The following is a 17,836-nucleotide window of genomic DNA, read 5'->3' on the forward strand; positions in this document are numbered from 1 at the left end:
CCTGCGGTGGCGGGGACAAAGTAAGCCATATTTATGGTTCTCCGGGCCACTCGTGCTATGCCCTGGGTACTAAACAAGGGTCAAGTGCATGCTGGATATATGCCTTAAATCCTGCAATATCTCTCCAGTCTGTGCTTTAAACTATGTGCCTTAAACCCTGCACTACCTCTTTACTGTCTGATAAAAGATGGGCGAACTTCAGATTCCTTATCAGACTTGAGATATAAAAATAAATGTTTATAATAGTATTATAAATAGTATTATAATAGCATTATAGCTAGATTAATCAAAATCAAGACAAAATTGCATATCAGTAGAACATAACTGAGATCCCAGTAATAACTCCTCATATCTTTGAAGAGTTAATCTATGTAAAAGGAGCTGGGTATGCCAGAGAAGCAAAAAAAAATCAATAGTTTTTCTGTGTTGGGAAATACGATGTATACATTGAAAAAATAAATTAAACTGGAACCATATATCAAAACTTTGACAAAAGTTAAATGAAAGTGGATTAAAAACATTGAGCCAAAGGTATCTTCAAAGCTGACACGCCACTGGCTAAGCTAGTGAAAACAAAGATAAATAAATGGGACTATCTCAAACTAAGAAGCTTCTGCAACTCAAAAGAAACAGTGACCAAAATACAAAGACAGTCTACAGAATGGGAAAGGATATTTATGCAGTACCCATCCGATAAAGGGTTGATAACAAGGATATACAATGCACTGGTTGAATTCCACAAGAAGAAAACTGCCAACCCGATCAAAAAATGGGCTGATGAAATGAACAGAAACTTTTCCAAAGAAGAAATCCGAATGGCTAAGAGGCACATGAGAAAATGTTCAACATCACTAATCATCAGGGAGATGCAGATCAAAACAACAATGAGATATCATCTCACACCACAGAGACTGGCCCACATCCCAAAAAACAAAAGCAACCGGTGTTGGCGTGGATGTGGGGAGAAAGGGACTCTCCTTCACTGCTGGTGGGAATGCCGACTGGTTCAGCCCTTTTGGAAAACAATATGGACGATTCTCAAAAAGTTAGAAATTGAGCTCCCATTTGACCCAGCAATACCACTCCTGGGAATATATCCCGGAGAGGCAAAAAGGTATAGTAGAGATGACATCTGCATTTCCATGTTCATTGCCGCTCTGTTCACAATAGCCACAATATGGAAAAAACCAGAGTGCCCGAAAACAGATGACTGGCTAAAGAGGCTCTGGTATATTTAGACAATGGAATACTATGTGGCTGTCAGGAAACATGAAGTCATGAAATTTGCATATAAGTGGATCAACATGGAAAGTATCATGTTGAGTGAAATGAGTCAGAAAGAAAGAGACAGGCATAGAAAGATTGCACTCATATGTGGAATATAATGTAACTGAGAAGTACAAGTTGGCAACGATGCAACTTCTGGCAGATATCTCTCTGGACTTAGTTACTAAAATACTAAATTACAGAAACCCAAAACTGAGAGGCCGCTAAGTGTGGTCACTCGACCTCACACTTCTTCATCCTCAGCAATGGAAAACAAATTACCTAATGCTTCCTTTTCAGCAGGTCTGACTTTAGGGGAGAGACTCTCCAAACAATAATAGTGAGTTTTGTTGAAATATTGTATGCAATCAAAATGAAAGTAAAGTGAAATTTATTAGTTACACAGGCGGGGGGGGGGCTCAGGGTGGGGGGTAGGGCGTGGGGGGGTTTGGGGTGTGAGGGGGCGGGGTGGAGCTATACTGGGATTCTTGGTGGTGGAATATGAGCACTGGTGAAGGGATGGGTATTCGAGCATTGTATAACTGAGATTTAAACCTGAAAACTTTGTAACTTTGTATCTTTCCACAATAAAAAATTAAAAAAAAAAACATTGAGTTTAGACCCTTTGTTAGTGCATTAAAAAATACATGGCCAAATCTCTCCAAGATACAGACAACAAAGGTGTCACCAATGATTTAATTTCAGAGGTAAATGCAATGAAAAAAATGAAATAAACAGGAATAAATCAAACTAGAAAGCACTTGGTGTGCTAAAAGAAACATATTAAAATAAAAATACACACTACTGAATGGAAGAAAATATATGTACACAATACGGCAGCTAAAGGGCAAATAATTGAGACATGTAAAGCACTCAAAGAGCCCCACATCAACAAAACCAGTAACTCCATCAAAATATGGAGGCAAGTTGCTATTTATCTTGAGTAGATAGGTCACTCTTTTAATTTATTTTTATTTTTTTATTTTTTTTGCTTTTTGGGTCACACCCAGCAATGCACAGGGGTCACTCCTGGATCATGCACTCAGGAATCACCCCTGGCAGTACTCAGGGGACCATATGGGATGCTGGGATTAGAACCTGGGTTGGCCGCGTGCAAGGCAAACACCCTACCCGCTGTGCTATCACTCCAGCCCCGTAGGTCACTCTTTTTAATTATCTGAATCATGCTAATATAGAAGCTATCACAAATTATCATATTGTTATTCTTTCCTACAGACTCAGCACAAATTGAGATCTATGAAGAATATTTAGAGTTTGCCAAAATACAGTAGGGTTTTTTTTCTGAGAAGCAGTCAAGAAAAGCAGAATATTTTATTGTATTATTTTAATTTCAATTTTATTTATTTTGTAAACATAGGAATAATGCCATTTATTAAGCCACTGATTAAGCTGACTGAAGCAGGCATGAACTCCACATTACTTTTATTTTCTAAAGTTTTTTAATTGAATATCCATGAGATAGACCACTGCAAAGCTGTTCATATTGGGTTTCAGTCATACAATGATCCAGCATCAGTCTCTCAGCCAATGTACATTTCCCACCACCAATGTCCCCTGTTTCCCTGCCACCATCCCCCAACACCATTCCTCTATGAGAGGCACTTCTTAACTCTCTGTCATTTTTCCTTTTGTGCATTATTGTTTTCAATACAGGTACTAAGAGGTCATCATGTTTGTTCAGGGCATTCAGGATTTTTATTGGGACAGTAAGGGTGGAGTAGCGTTTTAACTGGGTGGCAGCTTTGGGGTGTGCACGTGACTACAAGGCTTCTTCTGGAGTCGCAGGAATGTGGGAGAGGTAGCCCATCCCGCCTCTAATTCGAAATCCTGGAGAATTCAGTCACAAAACCCACATACTTGGATTTTCAGCAGGTTATATCTCAGTGAGGTCCATCCTGAGACGGGGTAGTCAGGCTAGGGGTATGGCAACGATTTTAGATTGTGGAAGCACGTGACTGCCAGGGTCTCTGTTTGGGCGGACACCAAGTTGTCCCAATGCCCTCTGATTTACCCCAGTCTGTTCAGTCTTGCACAGATATGAGATTAACTGTGGCTTTTGATCTCTTTTGAGATTTATTTATGGGTCTCTGAAGCAAGGCCAATAGAAGACCTTACCTGGTGGAGCTGGAGTTGATTCTTGAATGTGAATGCAAATGCTTCCAGGATTATTGGGAAGTGAGAGGGAGGTAGCTCATCCGAACTCTGAGAAAGCCTGGAGATTTCAGTCACAAAACCCGCATACTCAAAATTTTCAGCAGGTTATAACACTGTGAGATCCATCCTGAGACAGTGGATTCGGGTCAGTGGTATGGCACCAATTTTGGATTGCGGGAGCAAGTGGCTGCCAGGGGCCCTAGCAGAATCTTTCAAAGCAGTCTGATAGACTCTGCAGGTAAATAGGAAATCTCTTGGAGATCCTTCGCAGTGCAGAGAAGCCCTCTCCCTGCCCCCAGCCCACGGTTTGGGGCCCGCCCTGACTCCCCCACCCACGCCTGGCACCTTTCCCCTGCCACACTGATGGGTCCTGACCACTCCCCACTCTGCTGATTAGGGGCGTGTCCTCACCTTAGGGGCGTGGCCTCAAAGTGGGCATGGCCTCTTTTCTGAGCTGCAGACTCTTACGCGGCCACAGTTGTTTTTTTTACCATTCCATGCATTGTCTTTGGCCACAGTTGATAGAATCCACTCCTCTGAAGAACTCCCTGGTCATCTTAGTCACTATATGTTAATAGTCAAGTAACCTAGCCTATCCTAATTTCACGAAAACTGTCAGTGAACACATCAAGTTGCACATAAAATTCCTTTGTAAAAAGAGCATAGCCCCACATCTTCAGTTCAGGCCCCTCCGAAGCTAAGGAGAGCACCTGATAGTAAAGCCCATAACAACATGAAGAAACAGCGAAAATCCCCACCACCAGCAGAGATCCAAGAAAATATCTCACTAACGTCAGCAGTGACTTCCCAGAAATACAACCTCCTCTTGGATAAAGAATTCAGAGAGGAAATTGTGAGGATGGTTCACAAACTCAAAGCAACTATGGAACGAACATCCAATAAATTAAGGGAGGATATGGATGCAGCATTGGAACGGTCCACCAAAATAATCCAGGAAGAAATGAGAGCAAGAAATTTCAAAGCTACGAACAGAAGTGACGCAACTAAAAGAATCAGTAGATGAAATAAAAAACTCGGTAGGAGCCCTCAATAGTAGAATGACTACCGCCGAAGACAGAATCAGTGAGCTTGAAGATGAGCTGCACAAAGCATATAGGGAACAACAAATAATGGCAAAAGACCTCAAAATGGCTCTAGAGCGAATTAGAGTCCTAGGGGATGACCTCAGGAGAAACAACATAAGAATCATGGGAGTACCGGAACCACACGGAACCAATCCCAATGAAAAAAAAGCACAATTGAAGACATCATTGCTAAAAAATTCCCAGAGCTAGAGAATGCGGAAATCCAGATCCAAGGAGTCCGAAGGGTACCAGCTAAAAGGGACCCAAATAGAAAATCCCCAAGGCATATCATAGTGAGAATGATGGATGCCGTGGATAGAGACACAATACTGCAAGCAGCAGGATCAAAGAAGGAGATCATATACAAAGGAGCACCTCTTAGATTCACAGCAGACCTATCAGAAGAAACCTTCCAAGCCTGAAGACAATGGTAGGATATAGTGAAAAAACTTAACTTAGTGGAAAAATGGATTCAGAAACTAAACCCAACTTTCCGCTGCCTACAAGAAACATATCTGAATAGTCAGAACAAACACAGACTCAAAATCAAAGGATGGAAAACAATCCTGAAGCAAACAGCTCCCTCAAAAAAAAAAAGCGGGGGTGGCCATACTAGTATCCAACAACATAGATTTCAGGCTGAAAAAGATCAGAAGGGACAGCGAAGGTCATTTTCTATTCATCAAGGGATATGTACAACAGGAAGAAATCACACTCTTAAACGTATATGCACCTAATAAACGACAAGCTAAATACTTGAAAGAACTCCTAACAGAATTTAAGGAGGACATAACTAGCATCATGATAGTAGTTGGAGACTTCAACACTGCCTTATCACCTCTGGATAGATCGACAAGAATAACACTCAGCAAGGAAACGATGGCTCTGAAGGAAGAAATGGAGGAGACAGGGCTAATAGACCTATACAGGGATATACACCCCAAAAAGAAAGAATACACATTCTTTTCCAGCACACACAGAATTTTTTCCAAAATAGACCAGGTTCTGGATCACAAATTATACCTTAATTGAATCAGAAATATAGAAATTGTATCAACTATCTTTTCAGACCATGATGCACTGAAGATGGAAGTTAATCACGCACAGACGCGGAGAACCAAATCAAACACTTGGAAATTAAACAACTCGCTATTGAACAATGAGTGGGTCACGGAGGAAATCAAGGAAGAAATTAAGAGATACTATGAAACAAATGAGAATGAAGACACAAGCTACCAGAACCTATGGGACGCAGCTAAAGCTGTGTGAAGGGGAAAATTTATAGCTCTGCAAGCCTTCCTCAGAAAGGAAGAAAGGGCCTATATAGATAGCTTGACTTCGCAGCTCAAGATCTTAGAAGAGGACCAGCAAAAGGAACCCAAACCAGATCGAAGGAAAGAAATAATAAAACTCAGAGCAGAAATTAACGAAATGGAAACCCGAAAAACAATCCGAAAGATCAATGAAACAAAGAGCTGGTTCTTCGAGAAAATAAATAAGATTGATAAACCGCTATCAAGACTCACAAAGAAAGAAAGAGAGAAAACCCTAATAAACCGAATCAGAAATGAAAAGGGGGACATCACAACAGAAACCAAGGAGATTCAAAGGATCATCAGAGACTACTTTGAAAGTCTGTATGCCACGAAACAAGAGAACCTGAAATGGACAAATTCCTTGACTCAGACAATCTCCCAAAACTGAACCAAGAAGACGTGAAATACCTCAATAGGCCCATAAATATCAAGGAAATCGAAACTGTAATCAAAAGTATCCCCAAAAACAAAAGCCCAGGTCCAGACAGATTCACGGGCGAATTCTTCCAAACATTTAAAGAAGACTTGTTGCCAGTTCTTCTCAAGCTTTTCCAGGAAATTGAAAAGACAGGAACCCTTCCAAACAGTTCTACAAGGCACATATCTCCCTAATACCAAAAGCAAACAAAAACACAAGTAAAAAAGAAAACTATAGACCAATATCCTTGATGAACACCAATGTGAAGATCCTCAACAAAATACTAGCAAATCAAATCCAACAACTCATCAAAAAGATCATACACCATGACAAGTGGGATTCATCCCGGGGATGCAAGGATGGTTTAACATTCGGAAATCCATCAACATAATCCAAAATATCAACAGAAATAAAGATAAAAACAATGTGATCATATCAATTGATGCAGAGAAAGCATTTGAAAAGATCCAACATCTCTTCATGATGAAAACTCTCACCAAAATGGGTTTTGGAGGAACTTTCCTCAAAATAGTTAAAGTCATCTACCACGAACCTATGGCAAACATTATCGTCAATGGAGAAAAACTAAGGGCCTTTCCTCTAAGATCGGGGACAGGACAAGGATGCCCACTCTCACCACTTCTCTTTAATATAGTACCGGAAGTATTAGAAATAGCCATTAGGCAAGAAAAATATATTAAGGGGATTCAGACCGGAAAGGAAGAAATCAAGCTCTCAATATTAGCAGGCGATATGATACTATACCTAGAGAACCCTAAAAGCTCTAGTTAGAAACTCTTAGAAACAATTGACCTATAGAGTAAAGTCGCAGGGTATAAAATCAATACCCAAAAATCCATGGCCTTCCTATATGGAAACAATGAGACAGAGGAAAGGGACATGAAAAAAGCAATCCCGTTCACAATTGTGCCCCAGAAAATCAAATACCTTGGAATCAGCTTAACTAAAGAGGAAAAGGACCTCTAAAAAGAAAACTATAAAACGCTAGTCTTTGAAATAAAAGAGGACATGAAGAAATGTAAACATATCCCCTGCTCATGGATAGGGAGAATCAACATTGTCAAAATGGCAATACTCCTGAAAGCATTATATAGATTTAATATGATCCCTATAAGTATGCCCATGGCATTCTTCAAAGAAATGGATCAAGCAATCCTGAAATTTATATGGAACAATAAATGCCCATGGATAGCTAAAACAATTCTTGGGAAAAAGATGATGGTAGGCATCACCCTCCCCAACCTTAAACTCTACTACAAAGCGGTAACAATTAAAACAACATCTTACTGGAACAAAGGCAGGGCTGAAGACCAATAGAATACGGTGGAATATCCCTACACAGAACCCCAACTGTATGATTATCTAATCTTTGATAAGGGAGCATGAGATGTGAAGTGGAGCAAGGAAAGCCTCTTTAACAAATGGTGCTGGCACAACTGGACAACAACATGTAAAAGAATGGGCTTAGACCTCAACCTGACACCATGCACAAAAGTCAGATCAAAATGGATTAAAGACCTCAACATCAGACCACAAACCATAAGCTACATTGAAGACAAGGTCGTCGGCAAAACCCTCCACGATATTGAAGATAAATGTATCTTCAAAGATGACACGGAACTAAGCAATCTAGTAAAAACAGAGATCAACAAAAGAGACTACATTAAACTAAAAAGCTTCTGCACCACAAAAGATACACTGACCAAAATACAATGACTATCTACAGAATGGGAAAGGATATTTACACAATACCCATCAGATAAGGGGTTTATATCAATGGTATATAAAGCACTGGTTGAACTCTACAAGAAGAAAACATCCACCCCATCAAAAAATGGGGCGAAGCAATGAACAGAAACTTTCCTAAGGAAGAGATACAAATGGCCAAAAGGCACATGAAAAAGTGCTCTACATCACTCATCATCAGAGAGATGCATTTCAAAATAACCATGAGATACCACCTCACACCACAGAGACTAGCACACATCCAAAAGAACAAAAGCAACCACTGTTGGAGAGGATGTGGGGAAAAAGGGACCCTTCTACACTGCTGGTGGGAATGCCAACTAGTTCAGCCCTTTTGGAAAATAATATGGACAATTCTCAAAAAACTAGAGGTTGAGCTCCCATTTGACCCAGCAATACTACTGCTGGGAATATATCCCAGAGGAGCAAAAAAGTATAGTCGAAATGACATCTGCACTTATATGTTCATTGCAGCACTGACTACAATAGCCAGAATCTGGAAAAAACCCGAGTGCCCTAGAACAGATGACTGGTTGAAGAAATGGAATACTATGCAGCTGTTAGAAAGAATGAGGTCATGACGTTTGCATATAAGTGGATCAGCATGGAAAGTATTATGGTAAGTGAAATGAGTCAGAAAGAGAGAGACAGGCATAGAAAGATTGCACTCATCTGTGGAATATAGAATAATAGACTATAAGACTAACACCCAAGAATAGTAGAAATAAGTACCAGGAGGTTGACTCCATGACTTGGAGGCTGGTCTCTCATTCTGGGCAACTCAGTGAAGGGAACACCATGTAAAATGTTGTCGGAGTTCATGCGAGGGAGGGGTGCCTAATGTAGACTAGAGACTGAACACAATGGCCGCTCAACACCTTTATTGCAAACCACAACAACTAATCAGAAAGAGAGAACTAAAGGGAATACCCTGCCATAGTGGCAGTTTGGGTCGGGGGAGACGGGACTGGGGAGGGTGGGATGGACGCTGGGTTTACTGGTGGTGGAGAATGGGCACTGGTGAAGGGATGGGTTCTCGAACTTTGTATGAGGGAAACATGAGCACAATAATGTATAAATCTGTAACTGTAGCCTCACGGTTATTCACTAATTAAAAATTTAAAAAAATAAAGCAGTCTGATATTCCTAATATAATTCTCATAGGACAACCACAGTGTTTGCTTTGACAGTATTGTTAATACCTTTTCTCAAGCCTTATTCCCTGGCTATTAAATGGTTTCTAATAAATCCTATTAAATATAGCAGGGGTCTAAGCACTACATTGTACCTTATTGAAGAAGCACATTAAAATGCATGCCATATAATGAAACTGAAAGCTTATATGTGCTAAGATAGTAGAAAATTATGTTGTGTCTTTTTTTTTAATTTGGTATTGAATCACCATGTGAAAATTTACAATGCTTTAAGGCTTAAGTCTACGTCACACAATGTCAAACACCCATCCCTTTATCAGTGCACATGTTCCACCACCAAGAACCCCAGTATACCTCCCATCCCACTGCCACCCCCCTGTGTGTGGCTGATGATTTTTACTTTACTTTCTCTTTAATTTGATTATATTCAATATTTCAACAGAAAACTCACTATTATTTTTTGAAATTTTCCCCAATAATCAGAACTGCCAAAAAGGCATCATTTGATAATTTGATCTCCATTGCTGAGAATTAAGAGCATATGAGGTCGTGCGGCCACTGCTGCACGGTTTTGGATTTCTGGTATTTTAGTAACTAAGTCCAGAGAAATTTCTGCCAGATATCACATCATTGCAAGCTCGTACCTCTGTTTAGTGGGCTTTATAAGATGACGGTTGCCACACTGAGAGAGAAAAACCTGGGTTCAAATTCCTCAGTCCCTCTCAAAGAGCCTGGCAAGCTACCAAGAGTATCCCACCCGCACAGGAGAGACTAGTAAGCTACCTGTGGCATATTTGATATGCAAATACAGTAACAAGTCTCACAATGGAGACGTTACTGGTGCCCGATGAAGCAAATCAATGAACAATGGGACAACAGTGCTACAGTGCTAATTATTTTTGTATTTTTATTTGGGGGCATGCCTGGCAATGCTCCGAGCTTATTCCTGGCTCTATGTTTAGAGATCATTCCTGGTGGAACATGGGAAACCGTATATATGACCAAAGACCACACCTAAGTTGGGTGCATGCAAGCCAAGTACTTTATCTGACGTAGAATTGATTGAATTAATTCTGAATCAGTACAAACTGTGTTTTTCTATTGTCCTCAATCTAATCTACTTGACAACACAATTTGGGTCTGCATTTTTCAAAGTAATTTCAAAGAGGTGAAGAAAATCAGTAAGTGAACCAGAACAAATTTTGAAATATAAAGACATGATGAACTATTTTAACTTATAAGGAATAAACATAAAATGCTTCAAAATTCCAAACATCAGTTTTTACTATTTTCGCTGTTTTCAGAGACACCATCTGATATGTTTGTTTTGTTGCATTGGCAACATATTTACCTAGTCTGGATTTTCATTTTTCTTGGGGTAATATTCATTAGCATTTGAAACTTCCCAGGGAAGTTTCTGGGAAATCATAGTGAGCAACATCAGGAAAGAGTGAATGTTAGGTTTATGCAACATGGGTGCTCATCTGGTGATCAAAAAGAATAGAAAGTGGCAAGAGAGCATAGTGGAACATGCAAAAATGAGCTAGCCAATCATCCCTTATGCAGTTGAATGAGTTGGCCTAGACAGTGCTATCTGAACATCTGTAAAAATATGAACATTGCCACTTGCAGACTGGACAAATGATGTTCTACTCTTTTTGCAGACCTCATTTCATGTGGCATTTCAATTTATTGGGGGGATTCAACCAAAGCTCAGAATATCATATTTTTCTTGTGACATTTCACAAACTAAAGCTTAATCATAAATGCACCTGTACATCAGTCTAAAGCTAAGTTGCTTATCTGTATACCAAAGAGAATTTGCTTCTAACTCAGAAACATTTGACACATAGAATTTCAACAACTTGAAAAGGGAAGTCTGCTTCATATTATTCATTGCTTTACCTAACACATCATAGTTTTAGAAATAATTTGACCCTCTCTTCCAAACAAAAATGTGGAAACGTAATAAAAATATATTGATAAATTTGATTCAAAAATATAAAATCCCAAGAAGTGGAGGAAGCAATATTGTTTGTCTAACTTAAGCAAATATTCCTCAATTTTTTTTTAGGATTTAATTATTTTAATGGAGGAGAATACCCTGAAAATTGCTTTTGACAGAAATTTTATACATAAGTGTGGAAAGGAGTAAGCATGTAAACAGAGAATAATATTAAAACTTTCACTGTTAATCTATATTTTAATACCTAAGCATAGCAAACTTTCAAATATAAAATGCATGAGATTCATAAAATATATATGACTGTGATTATATTACTGTTTCTAATTTATTTCCCCTTGCAGAAAATTCTTTCTTTGAATTCTTATTTATTATGCCTTTTATTCAATTGAATATTTAGGCAGAAAATATATTAAAGCTTTCCTAATTACATAAAATATTGAAACAATGACATTGAAAATAAAATTTCACTATCTTTATGTACTACTGGGCCTATCTTATTATTTAATCTAAAACCTAGTTAAGAAATGCAAAATTTTCTGGTCTTTTATCTCGATAAATTACTTTCAGTATCTTAAAGAAAAAGTTCAGTTTATACAAGTAACATTCCCACTTGTTAAAAAACAGACTTAAAACTAATTCACATAGATGGTGAGATTGAAAGATAATAAATATAGATAAAGTCTGGACATAATCTTTCCAAATAAAGTATGTCTTTTACTTTCTTGCAAGTTTTAGATTTGAGTTGAAATTTGGAAAGAATACATATACTGCTTCTCAATGATTATATTAATTAGGTCAAACATTTAAATATTGTACTATGCTAAATTCTTAATAAGCATTTTTTTTTTTTGCTTTTTGGATCACACCTGGCGATGCACAGGGGTTGCTCCTGGCTTTGCACTCAGAAATTACTCCTGGCGGTGCTCAGGGGACCATATGGGATGCTGGGATTCAAGCTCGGGTTGGCCGCGTGCAAGGCAAATGCCCTACCCGCTGTGCTATCCCTCCAGCCCCTTAATAAGCATATTTCTTTCAGTTACTGAAGGTACCTGAAACTTTCGAAGCCAATGTGTTCTTCCCTAGATTACAGACTGCAAGCCTTTATTCCAAATGACTCCTCTCTATAGAGAGATTTAACTATCTCATCTTTCATAATTCAAGGAAACTACCTTAGAAACCAAACTCTTATAGAAGTGAATAAAATTCCTTTTATTTTTTAAATGCTTGCATTTATCTTTACCATCTAACAATGGTATGGCTTTCATACTCACATACTTACATACCAGGAAGGTTATTTAGAGTTTATATTTCTATTTTTATAGATTCATTTTTATTTGTTCCAAGGTTCTTGTTGACAAAAACACTGTGCTATAAACATAGCAAAAATGGTGAGCAGAAGTAAAGTTCAAGTAATTACAAATAGGCATAAGACAATGCTAAATGATCTTTTTCTTCCCCAGTAAAAAATGATGTAGACTGAAATTAAAAGATAAAAATCTGTGTAAAAAGTTATTGTCTGGAGTCATAGGCTTCAATTTGTAATTTTCTTTATTTTTCTTCTACCTGAAATTCGACATGCAAATTCTGCTTCAATGTAAAATTTACAACTATTCATATTATGAGAAAGAGCTAACTTTACCTAAAATAAAACATTAAACAATTTATACATTGATGTGAGATATGTGTAATTTTATATTATATCTAATATATTGGGCTGGAGCAATAGCACAGCAGGTAGGGTGTTTGTTTGCATGCTGCCGACCTGGGTTCGATTCCTCTATCCCTCTCTGAGAGCCCAGCAAGCTACTAAAAGTATTCCACCCATACAGCAGAGCCTGGCAAGCTACCCGTGGCATATTCGGTATGCCAAAAACAGTAACAATACGTCTCACAAGGGAGACATTACTGGTGCCTGCTTGAGCAAATCGATGAACAATGGGATTACAGTGATACAGTGATCTAATATATTAATTTGACCTTCTACACATTCTAAGAAGTGAAAAATTAGATAGTAAGTCATCCATTTTTAAAACAGTGGCTAACAAACAGTGACCAAGATACAGAGACATTTTATTAACAATTATTAACCGCATCTGATAAAAGGTAGTTGTCAAAGATAAGTCACTGTTAGCACTTAACAAGAAAAAAAAACCCTCCAATCTCATCAAGTATGGAGAGAAGAAATGAACAGAAACTTCCTCAACAAAGAAATACAAATGGCCAAATGCACATAAAAAATGTTATGCATTGCTAATCATCAGGGAGATTCAAATCAAAACAACGATGAGTTATCATCTCACACCACAGAGACAAAGTCCACATCAAAAACAATAAGAACAACCAGAGCTGGCATATATGTGGGAAAAAAGAATTCTCAATCATTGTTGATGGGAATGCTAACTGGCTCAGCCCTTTTGAAAACAATAAAACTAAAAATTGAGTTTCCATATGACCCAGAAATACCACTTCTGGGAATATACCCAGGGGTCCCAAACCCATAGTAAAGCAAAACCATCTGCACTTCTATGTTCATTGCAGCACTATTCACAATAGCAAGAATCTGGTGACAACCCAAGTGCCAGAGAACAGGTTACTGGATAAAGAAACTATGATACATCTACATAACGGAATACTATTCAGTCACTAGGAAAAATGAAGTCATGAAATTTGCTGATAAATGGATGGACATGGAGAGTATTATGCTAAATGAAATGAGTCAAAAGGAGAGAAACAAATAAAGCATGACTGCACTAATTTGTGGGATGTAAAAAAACACATTGTAGGAGACTAATACCCAAGAACGGTAGAAACAAGAGACAGGAGGACTGAGCTGCAGTTGGAAGCTTGGTATGAGGAAGGGAGGGAGGGAGGGAGAGAGAGAGAGAGAGAGAGAGAGAGAGAGAGAGAGAGAGAGAGAGAGAGAGAGAGAGAGAGAGAGAAGTGTGTGCCACAGAGTCAGGCTGGTGGGGTGGGTGGGTGTGGGTGTTGGGGGAGAGAAAATTGAGGGCATTTGTGGTGAAAAATTTACACTGGTGAAGGGACGGGTGTTGGAATATTGTATGACTGAAACCCAATCATAAACAACTTTCAATCATGAACAACTTTGTAACTCTGTATCTTATGGTAATTTGATTAAAAAATAGAACAGTGGCTCAGATAATTATATAAAGACCATTTGCAATATACCCAGGTATACATATAACTATATTGTATAGTATAGCTATAGAGAGAAAGAAATTACCATTTCTTTATCAACCACAGTAATTTTGTACTACAAAAATTGTTTAAAAATTGAATTTATACCTCATGTGTTTAATTATGTCACTTAACACTGTACTTGGGTGGCAATCATGAGCTAATAAAACTGGGGTCTACACAGAAGATTTTTTGAATTTTCTTTAGAAGATAGACTTGGGAAGGGATGGGAACATTGTACGACAGAAACCGAATCATGAACAACTTCATAACTATGTATTTCATGGTGATTTATTTAAAGGTGGTGGTGGAGAGAAAGATCTGAACTGGAGGGATAGTATATGAGTAGAGCACTTGCCTTGCAAGAGGCCAAAGGGGATTCTGTCCTTGGCTTAGAACCCTAGAGCCCTGCCAGGAGTGACCCTGAGTTCAGAGCCAGGAACAAGTCCTGAGTATAGCCAAGTGTTGAAGAAAGCAAAAAAGAAAGCAAGAAAGCAAGAGAGCACGGAATCAAGCAAGCAAGCGAGAAAGAGAAGAAAGAAAGAAAGAAAGAAAGAAAGAAAGAAAGAAAGAAAGAAAGAAAGAAAGAAAGAAAGAAAGAAGAAGGAAAGAAAGAAAGAAAGAAAGAAAGAAAGAAAGAAAGGAAGAGGAAGGAAGGAAGGAAGGAAGGAAGGAAGGAAGGAAGGAAGGAAGGAAGGAAGGAAGGAAGGAAGGAAGGAGAGAAGAGAGAGAGAAAGAAAGAGAGAAAGAAAGAAAGAAAGAAAGAAAGAAAGAAAGAAAGAAAGAAAGAAAGAAAGAAAGAAAGAAAGAAAGAAAGAAAGAAAGAAAGAAAAGAAAGAAAGAAAGAAAGAAAGAAAGGGAGGAAGGAAGGAAGGAAGGAAGGAAGGAAGGAAGGAAGGAAGGAAGGAAGGAAGGAAGGAAGGAAAGAAAGAAGGAAGGGAGGGAAGGAAGAGAGAAACAAAGAGAAAGAAAAAATAAAGAGGACATATCTTTGTATTTACTGTATTTACTTCAGTAGTAGTTAATAAGACAATCTTGGGGAACTGGAGCAATAGAACATTGGGTAGGGTCTTGCCTTGCACAAGGCCAATTAAGTTTGACTCAAAGAGCACTGTCAGGAGGTATCCCTTGGCAAAGAGCCAAGAGTAGGCCCACTAGGTCTTACTAACTTTTGTTTTTGGCCAAAAACAAAAACAAAAACGAGACAATCTGGAGATGGTAATGGCAATGGGGACATTGCTCGGGGGACTGGGTTCAATCTCTAGCACTCATGGTTGACGGGTATAGCCAGGTGTGGCTCCACAAAAGAACACTCTTTTAAAATTTGAATCGTACTAAAATTAATTTCATAGCCCATTAAATAAATGGAACTTCTTGATAATATAAACATAACCAGAACTTTAATTAATGTCTTTAAGTACATTAAGACTACATCTTCTTAAGTTCATTTGTTTGAGTGGGCACCAGTAACGTCTCTCATTGAGAGACTTATTGTTACTGTTTTGGGCATATCCAATATGCACGGGTAGCTTGCCAGGCTCTGTCGTGCGGGCTCGATACTCTCGGTCGCTTGCCGGGCTCTCTGAGAGGGGCTGAGGAATCGAACTCGGGTTGGTCGCATGAAAGGCAAACGCCCAACAGCTGTGCTATCGCTCAGCCCTCTTAAGTTCATAAATCATAAAAATTATCACTTCCATAGAAGGTGAAATTGCTTGATTGTGAGGTTACTGGAGTGACTGGGAAGAGCCTGAGCAGTGAGTTACGTGTCCCTTCACCTGGCATGGCAATCTTGCTCTGTGCACTGATACCATTACCCAGAAGAAGAACTCCTGGAAGTAAAGCCATTTGAAATTTCTCAGATAAAGTTTAAGATTTCAAAATGTGTTTATTTAAGATTTCAAAACGGGAACAGTTTGTCCTGTCCAACCTAGTTGGAGAATACTATAAATAGATAATCATAATATGTATATTTGTGTTTAATATTCTGTTATTAAACATTGCACATTGCATTAATAGCTATTAATAGCTATTTTATTGCACTGTATATATAGCACTGTAGCACTGTAATTCTGTTGTTCATCAATTTGCTCCAGTGGTCACCAGTAACATCTCCATCGTGAGGCTTCTTGTTACTGTTTTTGGCACATCAAATACACCTTTGGTAGCTTGCCAGGCTCTGCCATGCGGGTGGGATACTCTCGGTAGCTTGCCAGGCTCTCCAAAAGGTATGGAGGACTCAAACCCGGGTTGGCCGCATGCAAGGCAAATGCCCTACCTGCTGTGCTATCACTCCAGTCCATATATATTTTTATAAACATATTTTATTGTGCTAATATTAACCTAATTTTATAATATAAAATATTACATATAACCTTTAAAGTAATGTTAAATAACATTAAATATATTAGACATAATATAAAGTATATATTAAATGGTATACTGTGTGTTGTAATACTTTACCTAATAATTGCTATTTTAAATATTATTCATATTTAGGGATATAATCATGATACATAGGCCAGTTATATTATATAAAATTATTAATATGAATCAAATTTTTTTAATTTTAATTTTTTTATTGAGTCACCATGTGGAAAGTTACAAAGTTTTCAGGTTTAAATCTCAGTTATACAATGCTCGAATACCCATCCCTTCACCAGTGCACATATTCCACCACCAAGAATCACAGTATAGCTCCACCCCGCACCCCCACACCCCTAACCCCCCCACGCCCCTAGCCCCCCCACCCTTAGCCCCCCGCCTGTGTAACTAATAAATTTCACTTTACTTTCACTTTGTGAATTAAATTTTTTAAAAATTCTTTTTCATTAGAACATTAGAAAGAAATAATAAACTTTTTTTCAGTTTTGACTATTTGGGCTTTTTAAAAATTTTTTATTAGAGAATCACTGTGATGTACAGCTACAAAATTATGAACTTTTGTGTTTACATTTCACTCACACAGTGATCGTTTACCCATCCCTCCACCAGTGCCCATTCACCTCCACCAATAATAAACTTTTTGACAGTCAATGTGATCTGTCATAAAAAGTTGAGTTGAAAAATAGACTTATAAGCCAGTTATGTACAGGAATGTCATACTTGGGAAAATATACCTCAGTATAGAACTGGACTCAATTCCAAATACAAGATCAAATGAAGATTTATAGTCAAAGAAATGTTGGGAATCTGGGTATGAGAAAGTTATCAAAAAGATAGTGTAATTTCTGCTACTCTCAATTAACAAGACTATTTTTTTTAGTTTGTTTGAAGATTTTTAGACTATACCTGGCTGTGCTCAGGGTTTATTCTTGACTTGGTTCAGGAGACTGTATGTGGTATAGCAGGGATTAAACGGATTAAACCTGAGCTGAGTATGTGCAAGGAATGTGCTTCACCCACTGTCCTATCTCTCTGGCCACAGGAATCTTGCAAATTGCATGATTTGTTCTTAGTTAGAGCTGCATAATATTGTCTTGTGTATATATACCACT

At 38.3% G+C, this 17,836-nt stretch overlaps 1 protein-coding gene across 1 annotated transcript in view; it reads right to left on the bottom strand.

Moving 5' to 3' along the window:
- THSD7B (thrombospondin type 1 domain containing 7B) overlaps positions 1-17,836 on the bottom strand; it is a 1,129,969-nt gene that overhangs the window by 533,363 nt on the left and 578,770 nt on the right. The window lies entirely within an intron of this gene.

Source organism: Sorex araneus, chromosome X (genome assembly GCF_027595985.1).
Source record: "Sorex araneus isolate mSorAra2 chromosome X, mSorAra2.pri, whole genome shotgun sequence".
Lineage (NCBI taxonomy): Eukaryota > Metazoa > Chordata > Mammalia > Eulipotyphla > Soricidae > Sorex > Sorex araneus.